This window comes from Solenopsis invicta, chromosome 10 (genome assembly GCF_016802725.1).
Source record: "Solenopsis invicta isolate M01_SB chromosome 10, UNIL_Sinv_3.0, whole genome shotgun sequence".
Taxonomy (NCBI): domain Eukaryota; kingdom Metazoa; phylum Arthropoda; class Insecta; order Hymenoptera; family Formicidae; genus Solenopsis; species Solenopsis invicta.
In genome coordinates, this window is record NC_052673.1 from 3,409,672 (window position 1) to 3,434,162 (window position 24,491).

The window sequence follows — 24,491 nt, forward strand, 5'->3', positions numbered from 1 at the left end:
ACATATAAAAAAGTATTAAAATTTTTACAAAATTCTAATACAATACAACTTTATATATCAAATGATATTTATCTTTGTTAAGAAAAATGTCTATATATTTTCGTTATCACTCTCACTTGAACTAGAACTTGTAAAAGTATATCAACGACATATCAAATATCGCTTTATTTCAATTTATATTTATATATTTTATTAGAAAAGAAGAAAATATAAATATTTGTTCTTGAGAGGTATTGATTTTTACGGGTTAAATGATGAGTGTAGAACACTTCTCTGTTTTGTTACATAGCTGCCAACTTTCAGAAAAAAATAAGCCAAACTAACACCGTTCGGAGTATACCCTGCGCATAGGCGCCGACTTGGAAAAAATGTTGTGGGGGCAAAGCGAAAGCATTTCAAGTAATGATCTTTTTGTTAATTTTTACATTACCGGGGGACGAGTGAGACGAGGCCGGTAGAAGTTGTACATAAATATGCAAATTATGTACTGAAAGGACCACACAGTAAAAAAAGTTTATGTTAAATTTAACATATTTCACATGTCTCAAACGGTCCATCCAAATTTTTCTGTTAATTGAATTCAAGATGAATATGTTAAAAAATAACACAAATATTATGTAACAAATTAACACAAGAAAAATATAACACTGACATAATGCGGAAACAAATTGTAGAAGTATATTTTTTCAGTAAAATTAACATTTATAATAATAAACACGTACATACTCGTATTATTCATTTCTTTGAGATTGTACATACATTTCAAAATCACATTAATCTTATATTATTTGGTCATTTACATAAAAATTATATTATTTTTACCCTAAAAAATGTTAAATGAAAATTCAACGCAAAATATTCAAATAACATAATTACATTATGTTAAAATAATACTCAAGTATCTTAAAAGTTTTATATAAAAATTGGAGCAAGGAACGATTTTAACGCAAAAACAAAATATTTTTTGATGTGCAGAGAATACAAAATGTACAAACATAATATTTATTGCACAAAAGGAAAAAAAGTTTAATAATTTATATTATTACCGTAAAATAATTTATTAAGTAAAAGTTTGCACATCGAATTTTGTTTTGATTAATAAATTTGTCAGCAATAGCATTTAAATCTAATTTCATTGCTTCTTCCATATGCACATGCAAAATACTTAAAGAATTTAACCGGTATTGTGTCATAGTACTTCGTAAATAAGTAAGTAATCTTTTTAAAGAAGAAAATGAACGTTCGGCTGTACATGTAGTTACAGGAATTATTAAAATTAATTTTATAAACTTGACTAACTCTGGCAGCAAATCTGCTATATGTCGTTCCTGCTGTAGCAAACGAACTACATCAGCAAAACTCGTTATTGATTCACCGTTTAAACTTGGTTTTCTTTTTCGTATAATGTCATACAGCATATTACAATGCAAAATTAGTCGTTCGCAATCAATATCCGAACCAAAATGCTCTAAGATATCATGTTGAAATTCATCATTGCCCAAAACAAATTTTTCTGCTTTCATTAAAAACATACTTATTTCTGTATCAAATCTTCTTTCCAAACAATTAACAATGTTATCGATTATTTCATAATATAGTCTGTTATACTTATTTTCAACATTCATATAATAATCTTTCAAATTATCTTGAGATTCGTCGAATTTTTTTGGTATTTTTTTCTTGCGTTTTAGTTTGGGCAAATCAATTTCGAATATAATCTTTTTCTCATTAACTATTTTCCAAAATTCTTCAAACTGATTTCTAAAACTTTTTATAGTATCACGTAAAGTTTGAATTAATAATTTTACATTTCCAAAATGAAATTTTTTCTTTTGAATAGCAGTATTGGTCGCATCTAAATGACTGAAAACTTTTTGTAAAAGAGATATTGTAAAAAAAAATCAAACGAGTCTATGTTTTTTAAAAAACCATTTGCTTTTGCAGCCGCATCGGATGTATCAGATGAAGAATAATCTCTAAAAAATTCTCTCAAAGTTTTGTAGTTTTCACAAATTGAATGCAAGGATTCGTATCGTACTGTCCAGCGAGTAGGACAAAATGGTCTTAAATTTGCCTTCTTGTTCAAATTTTCTTGTTTTATACCTGTATATTAAAATAACAGTAACAAAATTAATTGGTAATATATATAGTTATTATATTTAAATAAAAGAACAAATAATGATAAAAGTTTTTGTTTTTTAAAATATTATTGCGTCCGCGGCACTTGTTATGCTTGGTTGTCAAATAATAATAACTTGATAACAGCAAGATGATAACAGCCAACGAGAAAGTGGCTCAGATAAATCACGCAAGAGAAACTAACGTGTGACTAATCTTAAAGAGACAAATCTATTAAACTTATATAGACTGCTGTTGTATATAAAGTTGCTGTATATAAATCTTTTTAGTTTGAAAACCGATTCGTATTATTTCCCTGCGAATTCAAACGTACACGATTGCGAATAGGGGCGGCACACATTTTAGAAATATAACGGGTGAACAACACGCGGACGCAACAATATGTACCTTTAAAAACTGCCAACCTTCTGGGAGAATCTTTTACAAAATTTATTAAATCTTTTACGATATTTAATGTGTCTCGACATTCTGTTATGGACTTGATTGAATCTTGAACAACTAAATTTAAATTGTGCGCAGTGCAGTGAACAAAAAGAGCCTTTTTTTCAATCTCTAAAATTTTGGCTTGCACTCCATTGAAAATACCAGACATTTGCTGCACCGTAACATTGTCCACGAATATTAGAGGTTGATAAATCAAAACGACGTAAAATATCAAGAATTATATCTGTCAAGATTTTTGATGTTGTGCTGTCGGTATTGTAAAATCCAAGAAACACTTCTTCTACTTTTAAGGAATCATTCACAAACCTAAAATGCAAACAGAATTGGTAACACTTAATTAATATAGCTAAAATCGATCATTAAATGTTATGATCATAGTATTAGATATAGACCTAATAAATCTCAGTTAAAATTATTATACTGTAATAGCTTTAATCTAAGAGAAAAAATAAGTTTTTATTTCAATTTTGTTAAAACATTTGCCTTTCCTTGGTGTAGTCAAATTTTCTATCAATAAATATTTTAATAAGCTCATATAACTTATTTAGAGAAAAAAAATTATATATAAAGTAATTATTTTTAATTTTTGTACCTGATACAAAAGCTGAACTGTTCTTTAGTAGCGATGTCACTCATTTCATCCGCAATAAGAGAAAAGTAAATTATATTTTTTATGTTTTGAATTAATTTACGTAAAATAGATTGACTCATTATGTTCAAAATTTCATTTTGGACTTTGTGACTCATCCATTTATGCGAATCTCGGTTCATCCATTTTTGTAATTCTACTGAATCTTCGGATCTCAAATTTAATAAGTTGCTGAAGTTACTTCTTTCATCAGTATGACCTCGAATTGAAATGCCTTGAACGCCGAGGGAGCGTAATGATGATATTATTTTTAACAAACAGACACGATTTTCCTTCATTTGTCGTAATTTTTCACTCAAAATATTTGCTGTTACATTGACATTTGTTTCTATGCTGGCAAATTTTAATACAGCTTCTTTATGACATGCTGACATTTCATGAATTCGAAACCTCTCAATTGCTTTCTTCCAGTTTTTGAATCCACTCTCAATAAACGCATTTTCTATTTTTGAGGAAAATGTCAAAATATTTTTCTCATACATAGTCTTACACACATTACACAAAGCTACTTTCTTTTCATTATTATATATTAACTACGAAAATTTTTTAATCCAAGACGATAAAAAACAACGTGTAGACATGATATATGAATCTACACTTTTCGATGTAATAGGCTGATTGTCGGTAGATTTATTGGGTTCACTAATATATTTTCTGGTACCGGTACCAGACGTACACAAGAGGAACTTATCCATTTTATAATCACAGACTTCTCTAAAATTTCAAATATCTATTTTACACGAAAAGTAGAACATGAACCTAATCTTGTGTCTTGCTACAGATGCAAACCATTACCCAGGTAGCAAGGTGTCGTCAATATGACGTCTGTTTTAAGACATTAATATCACTAAACTCACGTCATAAATGACGTCAAAAATGACGTCATAATGACGGTCCTAAGTCACAGATGTATGACGTGATATTTATGACGACAAAATGACGGCATAACTATGACGAGAAATATACGTAGTTTGGTGAATTTAATATAATATAAAAATTGTATAGGATAAGAATTCTTAGGATAAGAAAACAAGGATCTTATTTTACTAGCATATGAAATAATGTACATAACCATAGCTATTTTAAAAGATAAATTCTTTATTTATTATAGTATAATAACAAATATAACATGTGTATTTTTTAATGAGTATAAATTTTAACACACTATAACCAACAAAAATAATTTATGATTTTTCATTTTTTCTAATGCTATATATTTATTAAGAACTATATATTTATTAAATATGTATCTATTTAATATATCTTTTTTATATATATTTGTATTAGTAAATAGGAATATAAGAAACGTATATGAAAAAAAAAAAAAAAATAGTATGAACTCATAAAAAAATTAATGGACAGTGCTACTAAGTTTTATTATGTTGTAACAAACCGCTTCCGCGCAACCCCCCCCGACGGACCGGTCACCGTCCGCAAAACGCCGGCCGAACATCCGCCGAGCGTCACACAAGGCGCTACGCGCCGATAAACGACTTTAAACGCGCCAATACGAGCAGCGAGGCATCCGCGCGTCGCGGCTACCGCGCCGAGCACGCGCACCGGCCCCAAACCGGCACGCGCTAGCGACGTGCTCACGCGCCTCCGTCCGCCCACCACGCAACCGATCTCGAGCGGCGGGGACGCTGGCTCCGACACGAACCGAACCGCCACCGAACGTTCCCGACGTCTCGAGATGCGGGTATAAAAGCGCCGGAGCAGCAAGATGCTGGGCTTCTTCTCCGCCGACTGCTCGGACCGCTACTCCGCCGACTAGTCTCCGAAGAAGTCTCCCGAGGTAGTCCTGGGGTCAAGAGTCTTGGCCTCTGTCGAGCGTTCTCGACGGCTACCGCTTTCGCACCCGTCTCTCCTCGCCGAAGCTGGGCTCAAGTGTCTTGGGCTCAGGCAAGCGTACTTGCCCGACCGGCTTTCCTCGACACCGACCCGATCCTACCGCGGCGGCTACAGAAAAACGGGGTAAAGCGTCTTTGCCTCCGTCGAGCGTACTCGACGTAGCCGTCGCATCCTGCCTGCGAGCAAGATCACAACACAACCGCCGCGGATTTAAAGAGCCGCTCAGCCGAGCGACGTCCCGCGCCCCGCTACCGTGCCGGCGACCGCGAAAAGCCGAGCACGCGACCTCGCAAGGCCGAAAAACACGGGGCCGCCCGCGCGCCGAAAACAAACGCCGACCGCGCAAACCACGCACCTGCCGTGGGAAGAAGCGGCAACCGCGCCGACGACGTTCCCCGCGCCGAACCCCGGTGCCCGACGGTAATCCTCGATCACCGCGATCAAAATCGTCACCTCCCCGCGCGCGATACGGCCGACGACGTATCGGCGGTGACGCACCCTCTGTACATATTAGCTGTAAGACATTTGTATTCGTCACTCAATAAAACCTGTACCTATTTTACACGTTCAAACACACGAGTCTAATTCTCTCTTAACCCGGATCGTGCCCTGGAATTCCCGACGAGCTACGTCCGTGCGCGATATCTATCAAAGAAAAACGGGTTGTTACAATGTAACGCTCATATCAAAAGCAAAATTAAAAATTATACATTGCTATGAATTATAGGGAAACGCACCCATTTGTTTTTAAAAGGTAATAGCATAACTTGGTTTACCAGCATTATGGTAAAAGCATAACTTTAGCCATAATGCTGTCAATAGACCACATATCTAAATTTGGTGATAATTGATGTAGAATATAAATATCTAACAATTTAGAATCGATTGGGTAATTATTAAAGGTTTCATAAGAATAGAATTGTTTTCCTAATAAAAATGTTTTGTTTTCTGAATTTAGAATAATGTTGTCAATTCGAATTACTTTATTTTCTTTTGTAATAAAATAGGAATCCGGTAAAGAACAGCTACTTATACAAAATATACAGTCTTTAAATTCAATTTTTTTTTATTGTTTACAAACTTCTACTCTGTGAAGCAAAGGACCTTCTGTATGTTGCATGAGATGTATCAATAACTTTTTTTCAGTTATTTTCACACCTAAAAGTGAAGTTTCATGTAACCTGCGACAAATTTGTTGAAGTGGTTTATGTGGTGATCTGACTAAGGCTTTAATTTCAGCAAAATAATTTTCAAACGGAAATGCTGAAAATATGTCTAAAGGACCATATTTCTCAACCTCATCAAGCAAGTGACAGAGTGCATGTACATTGTATACTAAAAATTCAATTCCATAAATTTTTTTACTATGACTTATGAAAAGATTTAATAAGTTTCTAGTAAAATCAAGACCAAAATGTAAAATATGTTTTTTAGATAAAAGTATCGTTATTGCACAATTAAGTAACAAAAAATGTTCGTATACAGCTAAGTCAAGTACATCTTTTAAAATAAGTGGTCCCAAATATATTAAGAAAGTTCTTAATTCAGTAGCTTTCCATCGTAATAATTCATGTAAACTCCGGGGTTTTCTGTTAAATTCAACTGTTACGAATGGTTTTAACGATACTAAGCGATCCGATATCATATCAATGAAACGACTGCGCAATCTTACTTTTTTATTAGTATTTCGTGTGATACCCATCCATATGCATAATTGTTTTCTTACTACTCCTAAACATATGTTATGCATATAATCTATTGGAAAAATAGAAACCATTCCAATATTTAATTTTAATAATGGTGATTTACCGACATGATGTTCTTCATCTTCTTGAAATAAAAATGAAGCATCAGTTCGACGTTTTGCATTTGTATTAGGATATATAACGCGACCATGAAATTCGCCAATTTCTGTGCATTTATCACATGCATTATATCCTCCATGAGATTTAATGCATTTTATATATGCTTTTGCAGGTGCGTCACATATTATACTATGAACTTTAATAACATATTTTCTGTTTTTAAAATGATACCCATTTTGTAATAGATCAGATAGTTCATTTATGAAATCATTTAAATATTTATCAAGAGGTTTAGGTTTAGCATTTCCACAAAATATACCTGCAATGAATGGTTTACACTTTACATTTTTTACTAAACATAAGATTGGCCATATTTGAATATTATTACTAGAAAATAAAGGCACTCCATCAAAACTGAAACTCAATTCAATTGTGTTATTTAAAAAATAATTGCTTACTGAAAAAATGTTTTTTAATCCAGAGTTTATACCAAGATGACAATATTCACCATTTTCTAACTGTTGAATTACTATTGATTGAAGTGTTTTCAATAAGGTTCTAGCATTTAGAGGCAATTCGGGATGCAATCGAACCAGGATAGATAAAAGACTATTGACAGCAATATGAGGAATTTTAAATTTTATACACCATTCTGCTAAAGATACTTTTAAAACAAAATTATGTGTGCTTTCTAACTCAAAATTATTTATTGCACATTGAAAATCAGAACATTCTTTGGATATATTGAGTATATTATTATCTATATAATCATCGTCAAGTATATTAATTAAATATGGAAAAGATATATTATCATTACTTTCATGTAAAGTAAATTTGTTTACATATGTATCTTTCACTTCTTGAGAATTAATATTAAAATTATTAACGTGTGAATTGTCCTTTTTAATATTTAAAACACTTTGTGCTTGCTGTGCATTAGTACAAGTCAAATTTATTTCGTTGAGTATACTTTGAACTTCATGACTGACACGTCGATAGAATTGACGTTTACCTACCTGCTCCTTCCTTTTTATCATCTTAAAAATATTTAAATATTACGTATATTATAAATAAATAAAACTTCTGTTGAGATGACTTAAGCAATATTCCTGTTATTTTTTTTTTCCATCCGTTGTAGAGCATGTTTTAACCATATTTTTATAGCATCTTCAACTTGTTTTTCTGTAGATTGTGATTCACACAGTTTTATAGCTCCTAAAAACATTATATTAAGGAGAAAATCAATAATATTGTATATATCAGTAATCAATAATATAATATATCAAAAATATAAACAATCAGAATCTTTAAAAGAATTTTAATTTAATAAAACAAGTTTAAAACATACAGGCACAAATATAATCATGTTTATTAACTTATTTAATTTACATATATTCCATAAAAAATGTATTCAAGTATTACAAGTACTTACGTTTAATACATTTACATAACTGTAATTTGCTAAACGCAGATTTTTGTTTAGTGCCGATAAAATTATATTGGGATGCTAAGTTATCAGTAAAGATAGTTCTCAATATTCGATTTGTTCGAGAAATGACATCAGTACCTCCCATAGATGATAAATAGGAACTCTAAAAAAATTAAAAATATTAAGTTCAGTAAAGCATAAACAAAGTATATAGTTTAAAATAAAATAACATTAGATTCTATTTAATCTACACTTGTAATATCTATATCATTCTTAATATCCATATTATTTACATGTAATTTATATATAAATAAATGTTATATTTAATTTATTTATATGTCTATTTATTTATTTAAAATGTTTTAAAATTTAAAAATTTTATACTTAAATCATTTAAGAATAAAATAAATCTATTAATTACCACAAACCGTAATAAAATCAATAGCGGCACATGTTATTATAGAATAAAATAAAAAATATAAAAATATACAATATATTTCTTGTTATATAACTTACCAAAGCTAACAAATTGTCATTATTTTGTAAATATTCTTCTAATGTTAAAATATCATTATTGGATGTTAAAGGAAATTTTATTGGTAAATTTTCCGGTGTAAATATAGTCGGTTGAATATGGTTTTTATTACGTACTGCTTTCATTAAATCATCATTTTGTTGTTTAATAGTAACTAGTAATTGCAATATTTTTTGTAAAATCACTACAAACATAAAAAATTTAATGTTTAAAATGACTTATAAGTATAAAAACGAATAATAAGAAAACAATCTAATAATTCAAACAGTTTTTCTTACTAAACTATAAAGCATTTAGCAATTTAAATATTAAATATACAATGAAAAATTATATTTCTTTAATTTATTTAATTTCTTAAATAATCTAAAATACTTTAAAAAAATATAATATTTAATATAAGTTAGAAAAAACGTACCAGATTGACCAGAAGCAGAAGTCAAAGATATATCAGCAGCAATATTTGTTCCAATTGAAATATTATCTCTTTGCATGCTACTTATGTTCTTAATACCATTATTACTATTATCGTCTACAAATGATATTAAAAAAAGAATCACTTTATAAATACCTTTTAAATGTTGTGGTTACAAAGTTCAACAAACAGAATACTTTATAAAATAACTTACCGAACTGATCAGAAATTAAAGATGTGCTAGTTGCAACTGACCAAGTATCTTTTGTTTGGCTTGCAATATTAATTTCATCTTTTGATAAACTATCATTTCTCTTCTCATCACTGATATTTTTAGAATTATTGCCAACATCTATAGATGTTAATAATAGAAAAATAATATAAATTTATATGTATATATATTTTTTGTGTGTATATGCGCGTGTGTACATAAAAGAATTCAAAAGAATATTAAATACAAACCATAACAATGAGAAATTTTTACAGGCCTTTCAAATATGCTATTTATTTGTTCTTTTTCACCACTACTACTATCGTATATTCGTTTTGCAGGTCTATTTCTTTTTCTAGTAGTAAGTTGAACATTTGATTCTGCTTCTGTGTTGAGATCACTTTTATCTTCTGCCAAAGAAAGCTTACGTTTGGCTTTATCTAAATCATCTGTAATGATTGAAGAGCAGAATCAATTTTTAGGTTAGAGAGATACGTTTTTAATTAAATCTATTTTAAATTAAAAGATGTAATTCAATATTTTTTATCTTCAATTTTATTTAATCAATATCCGGTTTTTAAAAGAATATCCTGTCTTGTGTGTATCTTATTTAACTAAGAGAATCACTAAATCAAACGTTTGAAATAGTAAAATAAATCATTATGTTACGTCCTTACCAGTTTCATAGAAATTACGAGCGATTCTATAAATTTGCCACGTTTCTTCGTTTATACTTTCCCCTTTTTTTAAGGCACGCATAAAATTTGTGTTGCCTTTGTAAGGTGGCCAAAAAACTTCTTTTTTTCGTGGTGTTAACCACGTGGTATGCACAATTGCCAAGCCACCTCCTTCTTCTTCATTAAATTCTATTATTTTATACATTCCGTTATAGACTTTCGTTACAATACACTATTTACAAAGAACTTATACAGAATACAGACCGTTGCAACAATCTTGTCGAGCATAGGATCGCATACACTGTCGTTGTGTAGGTGTAGGGTAGGTAGGTATAGGTTAGATCTGGATCTAGAATTTTCACGCGCCACGTATGCGCGTGGCATCTAACATTATTTTGTTACTCATTCAATTTCATGACTGCGATTTGCAGTAAAAAGAACTTTGCAAATTTTGTAAGATTATTTAATATGATTGATTTATACGTTTGGATTTAATAGAAATTATATAAGAGCAAGAATAATAATATTAAAAATTTAACAACAGTTATACAAACTCAACAAACAAGGCGACGTCAAATAACGTCCTAAAAACATGTTTTAATGAAGTCTCTATTATCAATAAAACGCCATTGAAACGTTATTTGACGACATATCTTAAAATTCATTGGTAGGAAAGGTGCTTTTTTGTTGAATGTAGTCATGCAATATCAAAAAAACGATAAAAAAATCTAATATATTAATACAAAAGACTTGTTTACTTAAAAGTTCTACTATTAATACAAAAGACTAATACAAAGACGTTTACTTAAAAGTACTACTTAATTAAGAAATATATTAATTAATAATATTTATTGTTATTCGTTATAAAGATGACTTGAAAATGACGATCAAATGACGATACATTTATGACGACAATGTTTCGTGATAAATGTTACGTTTATTTGACGTCATTATTTAGTCCATTGATGTCAAATGACGAAAACTGACCGTAAATCGTCGTCATAATGACGACATCTTGCTACCTGGGTAACTCTTTCTTCTAATGTTTGCAGCATTCAATTGTTGAGCGGCAGGACCCTGCTGCAGGGTTGCCCAATTGTGCTAAGGCTGTCCAACTTTTTTTGGCGCTAGTGCGGCAGCATTATAGCAGCGCCATATCTAGGGAACTTTTAATAAGAATCTGTTCACAAGGAAACGACGCGCTACTTTTAAATCGCTGCACCAACGTAGCGTATCGCTTAGCCGACGCTTTCTGATAATTTTGATCACAAAAATTATTTTCAGTTAAAAAATCTTTTTAAAATAATAAAATGGTCATAATTATTGTGGGGGCCGAAAATGCTCTGCCCCCACTAAGTCGGCGCCTATGACCCTGCGTATTGATCATACAACATTTTCTCTATGGCAAAAAGGTAAAAAGTGAAAAATTTTGCCATTAATTTCAATAGCGAAATTTTTTACTCTTTACTTTTCCGTCCTAGGGAAAAAGTTACAGGATCGATACTCTGGACATCTAAAAGTTTTACATGACTGGATGCATGTGACTGTATGCCTAAAATGGCAGCACAACATGAAAATCTATTTAATCATCTTTATCCAATGCAACAACAGCATACAACTATGACGGATACAGTGCACACAATGATGAACGTACACACACATAAAGCTGACGTACATACACGATTCGTATTCACGGCCAACATTTTGACTGCGTTCGAAAATTCTACTCGTTGGGTAGAGTAACTTTAAGTGACCAATCAGGATAAAGAAATTTTGAGATTTCTTAAGAATTCTTCATCCTGACTAATCACTCAAAGTTACCCTATCCGACCAGTAGAATTTTTGAACGCAGTTTTTAGGGGCCAATGTCCAGACTCTCTACTTCTAGGGACTCTAGTGTAAATGAGATATAATAAGTCACGTGACAGCTGTCTGATTGGTACCCAAACAGCACAAGACATCCATTAGACGTCCAGTTTTGGTTTCAGTTTGGTCCAAACGTTCATGGATTTAACACGATTGTTTCAAAAACGTACGTTACACAACGTACAAAGTATGTTTACATTATTAAATATTTTAAAAATGACCATTTTATTCAAAAATTTTTTTAACAAGGGACATGTCACAAGTGTCCGGCGCCGATTTGATTCTCCTTGAAATATATTGTTAAACACAAAAATTTAAGAAACCCGTATTTTTTTTATAAGTGCGGAACCTCAAATTTAGGGAGTAAAACACCCCTTTGAAAAAAATAGAATTTTTCTTTTGAGGCAAATATCATCGAAAGTATAAGAGATAGAAAAAAAGTTTTTAACAAAAGTTATACAGTTTAAAGAGTACTCTAAAGTTGTAAAGAAAAAAAAATTTTTATTTTGTTTAACAAAATACCCTCACCACCCAAAGTTTCTTTTATATTAAAAAAAAAATTTTTTTAGCCAAATTAAAGGTTATTTTTTTCCAAATTCCATACATAATAAAAGTATCGTACAAAATACCATTTTTGAGAATTAATTATAAACACCTCCGTATACTCTATCTGTGTTCATATGCGAGGAAACTGTTGCGATTGATATACGAGGTGTGTTCAAAAAGTAACGGGAATTTTTAAATTTCGCGGGTTTGGAGAGTCCGACAGTCAAATTCTTTTTTGTTTATGTTGGTATACATGTCCCTGAAGTATGCTGAAATGTTGAGCTGTATTCATTGTTTACTTTGTCTGTGGCAGCCGCTAAGGTTACACGTGTTTTTATGAGCTCGGCGATTTTCGTTTCTGAAAAAAAATGGATCAAAGAATTTGTATCAAATTTTGCGTAAAAAATAACATAAAGTGTAACAAAGTGTGTGAAATGTTAACAAAGGCCTATGGTGAGTCTGCTATGAGTAAAACAAGAGTTTACGAGTGGTATAATCGTTTCCAAGATGGCCGTGAAGACGTTGAAGATGACGAACGCCAAGGACGCCCCAGCACATCAAGAACCGATGAAAACGTCGAAAAAGTGAAAGAAATGGTTATGAACAATCGCCGAATCACAATCAGAGAAATCGCTGATGATGTTGGCATATCAATTGGCTCATGCCATGACATTTTTTCGAATGTTTTGGGTATGAAATGCGTGGCAGCAAAATTTGTTCCAAAGTTGTTGAATTTTGAACAAAAACAGCGGCGAATGGAAGTTGCTCAGGAGTCATTAAATGAAGTCAACGACGATGCACAATTACTGAAACGTGTTATAACAGGTGACGAAACATGAGTTTACGGATATGACGTCGAAACTAAGGCTCAATCGTCCCAGTGGAGACGAAAAAGCGCATCGCTGAAAGAGCTAAAGGCTATCCCAAAGATCGAGTTTGAGAAGTGTTTCGGGGATTGGAAGAAGCGCTGGCATAAGTGCATAATATCTAATGGTGACTATTTTGAAGGCGACAACATTAATGTAGACGAATAAATAAATATTTTTTTCAAAAAACGAAAATTCCCGGTATTTTTTGAACACACCTCGTATCAGCAATTACAAATAATATAAAAAATTATAGTTTTTATTATTTTTTTTAATAAAACTTTTTTTAATAAAATTTCTTTTAGTAAAACTTTTATTGTTTATTGATCTCTGTATATTATTTTTTAATAATATCTTAAGATTATCTTCTTAAAAATATTTTTTTACGCTCTTGCATCTTATTTATTTGTGATTTACATAATAATTTTTTAATGTATTTAATAGTGAATTATACTTTGCAAATATACTTTTATAAAAAATATATTTTATAAAAGTTTTTATAAAAAATATTTCCATAAAAATTTTAAAAAGTATTTTTACAAAATATTTTTATGAAATATATTTTTTATGAAAGTATATTTTATATAAAAATATTTTTCTTTAACAAAAATTTGTCACAAAAATTAAATCTGGTATTGGTATGAAGACCAGGTTTAAGAAAAATCGCATTTTTTGACTGCAGCGTTATCTATCAATAAATGTTAAAATTTCTGTATATCATAATATATACTCCATTGAACAAGGAAACCGATACCACAAACGATTTTCGGCTGCCATTGGTTAAAATAGATTTTTTAAGCCTTAATGTTCATTTTTGTAAAAATTCGAGTTTTGAAGAATTAAATAAATGACTTACTGTCAGTATTTTTGGCTACTAAAATTCAAGTTTATATATTTGATTCTTGACAACAATATCTCAATGATCAACTCAATAGGATATGCCTCAATGTGATTCAAAAAAATTAAAATATTATGTTACGTCGATTTTCGTGTTTAAACGACTACAGCGACCTCTAAAACATTTTTTTTTAAATCTGAAAAACGAAATTTACTTTTGCAACATATACTTTCGATTTCCGGTGAAGCACACAAAGAAAAAAAATAATCGGTTTTTTGGACCAATCTAGTGTTTATATAATTTTATATTTTGTAATGATTCACTCATTATACTTATTACAATAATGGTACTCGACGAAGAAATGTTTTAAACATAATGATATTTTGCACCATGAACATCTTACTGTAGCTATATTATTGCAACCTTCGATATTACATGTTGTTGAAATTGTAAAAACTAAATTTTAGAGAATTTTTAAATACTTCTGGTCTTTCGTTTGTATAATCACTTTTAAACCACAAATATTTAAATAAGATGTGATATCGTGGGTATGACAATTGGTTGTGTTTCAAAGATTGCAATTTTATTATACTGTTTCGTTCATGCAAATTTATATTATTTAGTAAAACAGTATCCAAAAATCTTTTAGCAAAATTCTTCCAAATTCTAAATCCGTAAACATATAATGGTTGTATTTTCCCTGTAGTGCCTTTAGATATAATCATAGTAGTAATATGTTTTTCTGGAGGTGTTAAATTTGAAACAATATTGGGACAATGTCCAGTCCATAAATCAATAAGAAGAACGCTATTAAAATTAGTGTTTGGGAAATAAGCTTCTTCTAATCACATTTTAAAATGATATGTAAGAAATATAAATTTTATTTGAATAATTTCTTTTACAGCTAACAAGGAAACACAGAGAAGTGTTCGCCTCAGATTAAAACGAGCTTTTAATATGTTGTAGTACAGATAAAAATAAGAAACACGTATTTTTTTATACGTGCCCATACGCACTTTAAGGGGGTGAAACATCCCTTTGAAGAAAATCGGTTTTTTTCTTTTGAAGCGTATACCGTTGAAACTATAAAAGATAGAAAAAAATGCTTTAAATAAAAGTTGAATGGCTTGAAGAGTAATTTATGACAGGAAAAAAATTTTTTTTTTCATTTTTTTAATACTTTCCCTCACCACTTACTTATTTTTTCTCAAAATTATTTTTTTTATAAACAAAATGAAGCTTATTTTATTACAAATTCAACAGTATATGATAAAGTTAAAATACAACATTTCCATTTTCCAAAAATAATTAAAAACCTCTCTATACGCACTCATCCGCGCGTTTGTGTGACTCCCTCCAATTTCGACGTGCCTTTAATATGTTGTACAGATTAAAATAAAGGACACGTATTTTTTTACACGTGCTCTAATTCACTTTTAAGGGTGAAACACCCCTCTAAAGAAAATCGGGTTTTTTCTTTCGAAGCGTGTATCGTCGAAGCTATAAGAGATAGAGAAAAATGTTCTCAATGAAAGTTGAATGAATGTTTTTCTCGCATAAGATGACGAAAACATTTCGAGGACAGTCTATGTCTAACATGAAAACGCAAACATCGAGAAAAACATTTACTACAAAATTAAACGACATTACACTAAAGAATAACAACAATTACGGTGTTGTAAGACATTAATTTCTTGTTTAGAAAATAATATGTAATTAATATAAGTTAAACATTTATTTACTGGTCTACATAATTCAACTAGAATATTTGTTCTCTTCAACATTTTACAGATAAGGAGACTTGGTTTACAAAAAATTATTACTTACACATTCCATACCTTCACTATCTAACGCCAGCTCATCAACTAACAACAAGAGAGTTATATGATTTGCGGATTATCTGCACGGTGTGAACTCACAGTATCCGACAGATGCGTCATCATATGAGAATTATATCGGTCGCGTGCGGTACTCATGCGTGCGAGCGATATGAGCCTCAAATGCGTTCTCCAAATGAGACTCATATTGCTCGCATGCATGCATACGGCACTCAAAATTTCTAATCATTGCCTATTTTTTTTACGTCCCAATCAGCACACAATATTTAAAAAATGTTTTTAAAAACGTTAAAATTAATGGATTCATGCCCCTTTTTAAAATAAAACAATTTGTTTTTTAATATTGAGGTTTTTTCTTAAGAATTTCCACGCAGTCTCCCATCAAAGTTGCGACCCTGGTGAACGTTGCTTGATCTCTATGCTTGCTGCAAATTGATCCTTCGTGATCACCTGTAAACACTTTATGCTAATACATGTATATCACTGATAGATCAGATCAATATATTATTGAACAATATGTTATTGAAAAGACGAAATATATATAATTAAAGTATATTATTTATATAAATATATATAATTAAGTTAATTTTTTACTGTTTTCATAGATGTTATTGAAACATTTTTTTAAACAAATTTTAAAATCAATAATAATTAAAAAATAAGTAGTTTAAATGTTAAATAAATAATAAACATAATTTTATAGAGATGAAACATAAATAAAATAATTAATATTAAATAAACATTAAATAAATATTAAATAAACATTTAAAAAATGCTTAGTAAAATCATTTTTTCAATTAAATAATTCAGAATAATGAAAATGAAAAATAAACACCAAAACAATATGAAATAAACGTTTTTAAACGTTTATTTAAAAAAAAAATAAATAAATATTACATATTCAATAAATGTTAAATTAATGTTTTTAAAATTGTTGTTTCAAATAAAAAAATTAATGTAAAATTAAATTAAATTAATGTTAAATAAGTAATAAATTAATGTTTTTAAAAAATATTTTTTTAAATAAAAAATTAATGTGAAATAAATATTAAATTAAAGTTGAATAAATGTTAAATTAATGTTTTTAAAAAAGTTTTTTTAAATAAAAGAGTAATGTAAAATCAATATTAAATAAACGTGAAATAAACGTTAAATAAACGAGGACTTCCGTTTCTGGTAACGAAAGTGATTGACGTGTGCGTGTGGAGAATGCGAGTGATAAGCAGGTATTAGGGGATAAGGTGAGACGTGGCGGAGTGCGAGGAGATGAAGGGAAAGGGAAGGGGCTGGTGGTAGAGGGTGAATAAGGGTAAAGGGCCGGGTTAAGAGAATAGTGAGACAGGAGGGATAGTAGGGTTGGGATGGGATTTGGAGGTTAGACGGGAGAGCAGGTTTAGAGTGTAGAGAAAGCAGAAAAGAAGGAGGGTAACGACATCGGGCGGTAGAAGTGAGAAGCAGAGCAGGAGAGAGTAAGTACAGTAGCGGGAAATTTTAAATTGGAGTAACGTTTGAGTAACCGATTTAATATCTTAATATATGATTTTATATTTTTACATTTGCTACATCTGTATAATAATTGTAAAAATAAGCTAAAAATATTATTAAACTTGTTTAAATTGTTTTCTTAGAGTAAAAGTGTGATCATCTTAAATATAAAAAGAGTCATATTTTCTAATAAATATTTTCTACAAAAAAATAGATTACTTAATTTAAAAAAAAAGAAATTTTTGTTTTTCTTTTTATTTACAATCCGACTGCAAGTAAATAAAGTCTTGAATAGGGAAAGTTGGCAGGTTAGAGGAAAGACGAGATGGAGGAAGGAAAGGAAGGAAGGAAGGAGAGGGAAAGGGAAGTAGAGGAGGGGAAATGGGAGGAGAAGAGGAAGGTAGGAAGACCGAGCAAAGCAGAGGAAATAAGGGATAGAGTATATAGTCTGTCGCTGATAGATGCGTTTAAGAGAAGGGAGAAAAGGAAGGAGATAGATACATTACAAGCAGATATCTTTAAGAAAAGTATAAAGGTAATGAGATCGCCGGAAAAACAGCTAGAAAAGCAGCCGGAAAAACAGCTGGAAAAGCAAGAAGAAGGGGGGTTGAGTGAGATATTAAGGGAGGTAAGGGAGGTTTTTAAGGAAATTAAAGCGGAATTAAGAGAGATAAAGGAGGGGAAAGCAGAGATGAGGGAATGGATGGAAGATATGAGGAAAAGATTAGACAGTTTAGAGAAAAGAGTGGAAGAAATTGAGAAAGGTAGGGGAAAGGAAGAGAAAGAGGAAGGGGATGAGGAAAGGAAGGAAGAGGAAGGGGTAAAGCAGATGGAGAGAGGGAGAAAGGGAGAGATGAAGGAATTAGAAGAAAGGATGAAGAGAATAGAATTAGAGAGGAAAAAGAGGAAAAGGGAAGAAAGGAAGAGAAATATAATCGTAAAAGGAGTGAAAGCAAAGGAAAAAGGGATAGAGGGGTTAAGAAAAGAGATAGAAGAGATAGTGGGGGCGACGGGGGCGACAGCGAGAGTGAAAGGGATAAGGAGTATAGAGAAGAAAGATAAGGAGGGAAGGGAAATGGTATGGGTAAAATTAGCGAGTGTAGGGAAGAAAATTGAAGTGATGAAAGGAAAAGCAAAGCTGAGGGAAAGAAGGGAGTGGATAGTGGATGATCTGACAGAAAAGGAGAGAAGGATAAAGTGGTGGATAAGGAAGGAAGCGGAAAGAATAAGGAGGGAAGGTAGGAAAGTAAGAGTAGGATATATGAAGATATGGATTGAGGAGAAATTATGGGTATGGGATGAGATTAAGGATGAGTTGAGGGAATGGCACGGAAAAGAAGTAAGAGAATGGAGGGGGGGGAGAAGGGTAGAGGTATGGAAAAAGAGAAAGAGGATTTTTAGTAGGGTGGTGGACGGAGGGAGAGGGAGAGGGAGAAATAGAAGGAAATATAGAAAATGAGAAGCATAAGAAAAAGAGGAGGAATAAGAAAAAAGAAGATGGCAAAAAATATGAAAAAGCTTTTGGAATGTGGCAGGCATGGAAAACAAAGGGAAGGATTTCAGGGAGAGACTAAAAGAATGGAATGTGATGTTCCTGAATGAGACTTGGTTACAGAAAAAGAGATGGAAAAGAGTTCGAAAATGGCTGCCAAAAGGATACGTGTGGGAAGTGCAAGAGGCGGCAAGGAAGAGTAAGAAAGGGAGGGCATTGGGAGGAATGATTGTGGGGATAAGGGAAGGGATAGGGAGAGAAAAGGATGATAAGGAAAGAAAAGAGGAGGGATTACAAGCAATAAAAATAAATTTAGGGGGAGAGTGGTGGCTAATAGGAGTGTATGTAAATAGAGATTTGGAGGAAAAAATGGGAAAGCTGAGAGAATGGATGGAGGATAGAGAGGAAGGGGTGAAGGTGTTAATAGGAGGGGATTTTAATGCTAGGACGGGGAGAGAAGGGGGAAAAATAGGTGAGGTTGAAGAGGGAGGAGTAGAACAGGGAAAGAGTAACTCAAAGAATGAAAAGGTGAATAGAGAGGGAAAGAAGCTATGTGGTTATATAGGAGAATTGGGATGTTCAATATTAAATGGAAGCGTGCAGGGGGATGAGGAGGGGGAATGGACGTATACAGGAGGGAAGAGAGGGACCGTAATAGATTATGTGATCGGGAATGAGGAGACAAGAAGGAAGGTGGAAAAGATGAAGGTGGAGGATTGGGTAGACTCCGATCATCAGCCGATAACGATATGGGTGGTGGGAAGAGGCCGGAGGGAAGAGAGGACCGGGAAAAGGAAAGGGATAGGAAGAAGGGGGGTTTGGACGGAGAAGGAAAAAAAGAAATTTGAGGAATATCTTGGGAAGAGGGATAGTGATGGGGAGGGGGTAGGGGAGGTTTAAAGGAAAATGAAGAGAAAAGTAGAAGTGGCATTAGAGAGAGTAGAGAAGGAAGAGAAGAAGGAACGGAGAGGATGGTGGGATGAGGAATGTAGGGATAGAAAAAGAGAGGTTATGGAGGAATTAAAATGATGGAGGAGGAGAGGGAGAAAAGGGAAAAAATATAAAGAAATGAGAAAGAGGTACAGGGAACGTTGTGAGGAGAAGAAGAAAAAGGAGAGGGAAAGATGGGAGAGGGAAATAGAAGGAATAAGATCCGAAATGGACGTGTGGAAGGTAGTGAATAAAGGAAGGAGGAAGAGAAAGAGAGTCAGGGAAGGGATTGAAATGGGGGAGTGGGAAAAACACTTTAGAGGGGTGCTGGGGGAAGTAGATGGAGGATAAGAGGGGAGGTAATGGGGAGAGGGGTAGAGGAGGAAGAAGATATTAGTAGAGAGGAAATTGATAGGGCGATAAGGAGATTGAAGGATAGAAAAGCGGCAAGAGGGGATGGGATTACAAATGAAGTATGGAAATATGGTGGAAAAGAAATAAGTGAATGGCTGTGGGAGATATGTAATAGAGTGTGGAAGGGAAAGGAATGGCCGGAAGATTGGAGAGAAGGGATAGTGATACCGATAGTGAAAAAAGGGGAGGGGGAAAAGGTAGAAGACTATAGGGGAGTTACGCTTATGCAAACGGCGTATAAAGTGTACGCGGCGGTTTTGGCGGAGAGATTGAGGGAAGAAGTGGAAAATAAAGGGATATTACCACCGAGTCAAACGTGGTTTAAGAGAGGGGTAGGAACGATAGACCACATATACGTGTTAAGTTATTTAATAAATAAGAAAATAGCGGAAGCAAAAGGCAAAATAGTAGTTATGTTTGTGGATATGAAAGCAGCGTTTGACTCAGTGGATAGGGAGATACTGGTACAGACAATGAGGAGGAAGGGAGTGAGAGAGAGTCTGGTGGTGAGGTGTGAGGAAGTTTTGGAGGAGACAATAAGTAGAGTAAAGGAGGGGTAAAGGGAGGGGGGAAACTTTTGGACAAATAGAGGAGTGAGACAGGGATGTCCGTTGAGCCCATGCATGTTCACACTACTGCTAGCGGATTTGGATGAGGAATTGCAGGAGGGTTGGGGGGGGGAGTAAAGGTGAAGGGAAGAAAAATTTATTCCCTGGCGTATGCGGATGATGTGGCGGTGGTGGCAGAGGATGAAGCAGGGATGAAAGGGTTAATAAAAACATTAGAAGGATATGTAGAACAGAAAAGATTAGAAGTAAATGTGGAGAAGACAAAAGTGATGAGGTGTAGAAGAGGGGGTGGGAGACAGAAAAAGATAATATGGAAATGGAAAGGAAATGAAATAGAGGAAGTGAAAAGGTATAAATATCTGGGCTATATGATTATGGCAAATGGGGGACAGAAAGAACATATAGAGGAGAGAATCAAAAAAGAAGCGGTGGTGATGAGAGAAGTATGGGGAATAGGAAAGAGGAAATTCGGAAAGGACTGGGCTAGAAGGATGTGGTTATTTGATAGGTTGGTATGGACGGTGGTTAGCTATGGGACAGAAATTTGGGGGTGGAAAGAAAGGGAAAGGGTAGAGAGGATACAGTACAGGTATTTGAAATGGGTAATAGGGGTGGGAAGGTACACACCGGAGTACATGGTAAGGGAGGAGATGCAGAGGGAAAAGTTAAGGGGAAGGGCAGGAATGAGGGCATGGAGTTGTGAAAAGAAACTGTGAGAAGGAGGAGAGGGGGAGTTGGCAAGATTGTGTTGGGAAGAGATAAGAGGTAGAGCGAAGGAGGGAAAGGTGATGGGAAAATGGGAGGAAGAAAGAAGAGGTTTCTATGAAGAAAAGAGCTGGAATATCAAGGAGATAAAAAAGTTCAGAGAAGAGGGAGGGTTAAGGGGGGAAGAGGTGGTAGCAAGAGAGAGGAGGCGGCAGGAAAAGGAAAGGTGGGAAAAAATTAGGAGCTCAAAGTTCAACAGATGGTATAACAGAGTGAAGGGAAAGGGAGTGCCGGAGTACTTGAAGAGGGATTGGAAAGATGAAAGATGGAAAAGGATTGCGAGGTTTCGGCTAGGAGATAGTATGAGAGGAGGTAGATACTGGGAAGAGAAAGATAAAAGAAAGTGTAGGATATGTGGATGGGGAGAGGAAACGTGGGAGCATATATGGGAGGAATGCACGGATTGGGGGACGGAAAAAGAATGGCAGGTGACGGTAGGAGAGGTTTTTGGTGAGAGGGGGGAGGGAGAGGTTTGGATGAAAAAACTGGAGGAGATGTGGGAGGGATGAGGATGGCTGAGTATGAATGAGAGTGTGGAAGGAAGAGAGGAAAGTGTGGAAGAAAGCGGCGGAAACGGAGGTCCAAAGAATGAGTGTGGAGGTATGAATGGATGAGTGATTTTTCTCTCTCTCTCTCGTGTATTGTAAAGGAAGCAAGGAATAAAAAAGGTTGAAACTATGTACGCGGAGCGGAAGTCCGCAATGTACTCCGCAAGGAATAAAGTACCTACTACTACTACTACTACGTTAAATAGACGTTAAATAAATGTTAAATAAATATTAAATAAATATTTTTTCTAAATCATTATTTTAAATATTTAATTAATGTTGAATAAACATTTAATGAATGTTTAATAAATGTTTTTGTTATAATGTATTGTACAATGAAAAATTAATATTAAATAAATATTAAAAAACATTTAAAAAATATTGTGTACTGATTGGGGTACTTTTAATGCTTTATAATATATATCAATGTTTTCATTCTTTTTCTTATGATTTACAATTAAAGATTAATAATATTATTATTTACAATATCTTTAGTAAATTAGCATTAAAAGTATTAAAAAGTACTTGAAAAAAATGCACAATGATTAGAAGTTTATATAGTACAATATTTTTTGTAAATTTGTTAATTTAATATAATGCGGGAGGGTTTTGTTTAATCACGTTGCGATTGACCACAGCATGCCCTCATCACACCGTGAGGGCAGCGTGAAACGTTCTTGTGCGCTCGGCGGGATTATCATGTTACCTTCACGCCGTGAAATGTTTCATCACGCGTGATTGCACCATACGACTTTTTACGCGTACACGTGTGCGGCTATCACATTGTAAGGGCACTGTGATGCACTTTTGCACGCACAGCGTGATTATCACGTCGTGAGAATAACGTGAACTCACGAATTGTTATCTGGGAATGAGGTGTCGATAGTATAGTTGCACAATACGCTCTACTTCTTTTACTCCTTCATAAGATAATGATCTTCCAGAATGAATTTCTAATTGGATACCACTTTGATCTGAATTATAAATATTTTCAGATCCAAACTGTCCAATAAGTTGTTTTACTGTTTTCACAAAATTATCAGCTGTTTCTTGTAAATTAACAGAATCTTCTATTGTTCTTTTAGTGACAAATTTCTTAACTTTTCTTGAAACAATTCGGTGAGATTTCTTGAATCTTGCTACCTAACTGGAAGATGCTTTAAAAATAGGATTTAAATTTCCTATTTCTTCTTGAGCTTGTAAAGCTCACCTTTTTAAATCGATATCATGAATCATGAATCCTGATTCAACAGCTGCAGTAAATTTATCACGTGTAAATTTGGAGATGTAAGAGAATTTTTCTCTACGATTTTCACCTGATTGTAATTATTTATCCCACCGTCTTAGTAGACGTTCGGATGAAACTCTTCTAAATTTACTTTGCACTGATTGTAGAGAACGATACTTTTTTTGTTGTCACTTTTTTATTAGTGTCCCAATTCCGCCAATACTCAACAGCTCGTCTTCTATAAGAACTATCAAAATCTGCAGTATCGTTTAAACATTGAACATGAGAATTTAAATAATCTTTATTCCATGCTTCTTCGTCATCTTCAATTTCATAATTATGTAATTTATAAGGTTCTTCATAATCGAGATAGGTTTCTTTCGTTACTTCCAACCCTGTTACGGTACGTATGTCAGAAACACACATATTCAAGCAACGTTGCGGCCTTCGCATTTTCGAGGATCATGAATCGATCTCGTGATCTATCGTTTCCTTCGGTGTGTGCGTCGTTCTTGCCGCTTCGCTGCGAAAGCTTGTGTTACCGTCCGAAAAGTCAGTCCATATATAGATCGTCTAGCATACAGATGTAATCGTTCGCAGTCTCACCCGAGTGTGTGTCGAATAGAATGCTCCCGTGAGCTAACTATATAGAAAGTTAAGACATTGTAAACGATTGTGAAATATACAGTAAAGTTGTTCAATTTTGAAGTTGTTCAAAGTTGACAATTTTTGAGTTAAATAGTGCATCATTACTGTTTCACCCCCCTTTTTATCATTTCACGAGTCCATCTATAACGCTCGCTCCGGCACAAAAAAAACAACTTGAGTGGAGCGACAGAATCGGAGGTGTCGCTACAAACCCATTATAATGAAAAATGCTTTCCAGCAATAATTTTTGTATATTTTCTTTTAATTCTATTTCTGCTTTAATTACTAGTGTTTCTGTTAAATATA

General features: G+C 33.1%; 1 protein-coding gene and 1 long non-coding RNA gene across 2 annotated transcripts in view; one reads left to right on the forward strand and one right to left on the reverse strand.

The window, feature by feature from the left end:
* LOC113005639 (general odorant-binding protein 72) overlaps window positions 1–24,491 on the forward strand; it is a 162,494-nt gene that overhangs the window by 49,974 nt on the left and 88,029 nt on the right. The gene's annotated exons all lie outside the window — the stretch shown is intronic.
* On the reverse strand, window positions 7,573–9,113 carry LOC120358889. The gene is made up of 2 exons (XR_005575768.1): window positions 8,321–9,113; window positions 7,573–8,103 (listed from the first exon to the last, which is right to left on the reverse strand). It is a non-coding gene; the product is annotated as an uncharacterized LOC120358889 (long non-coding RNA).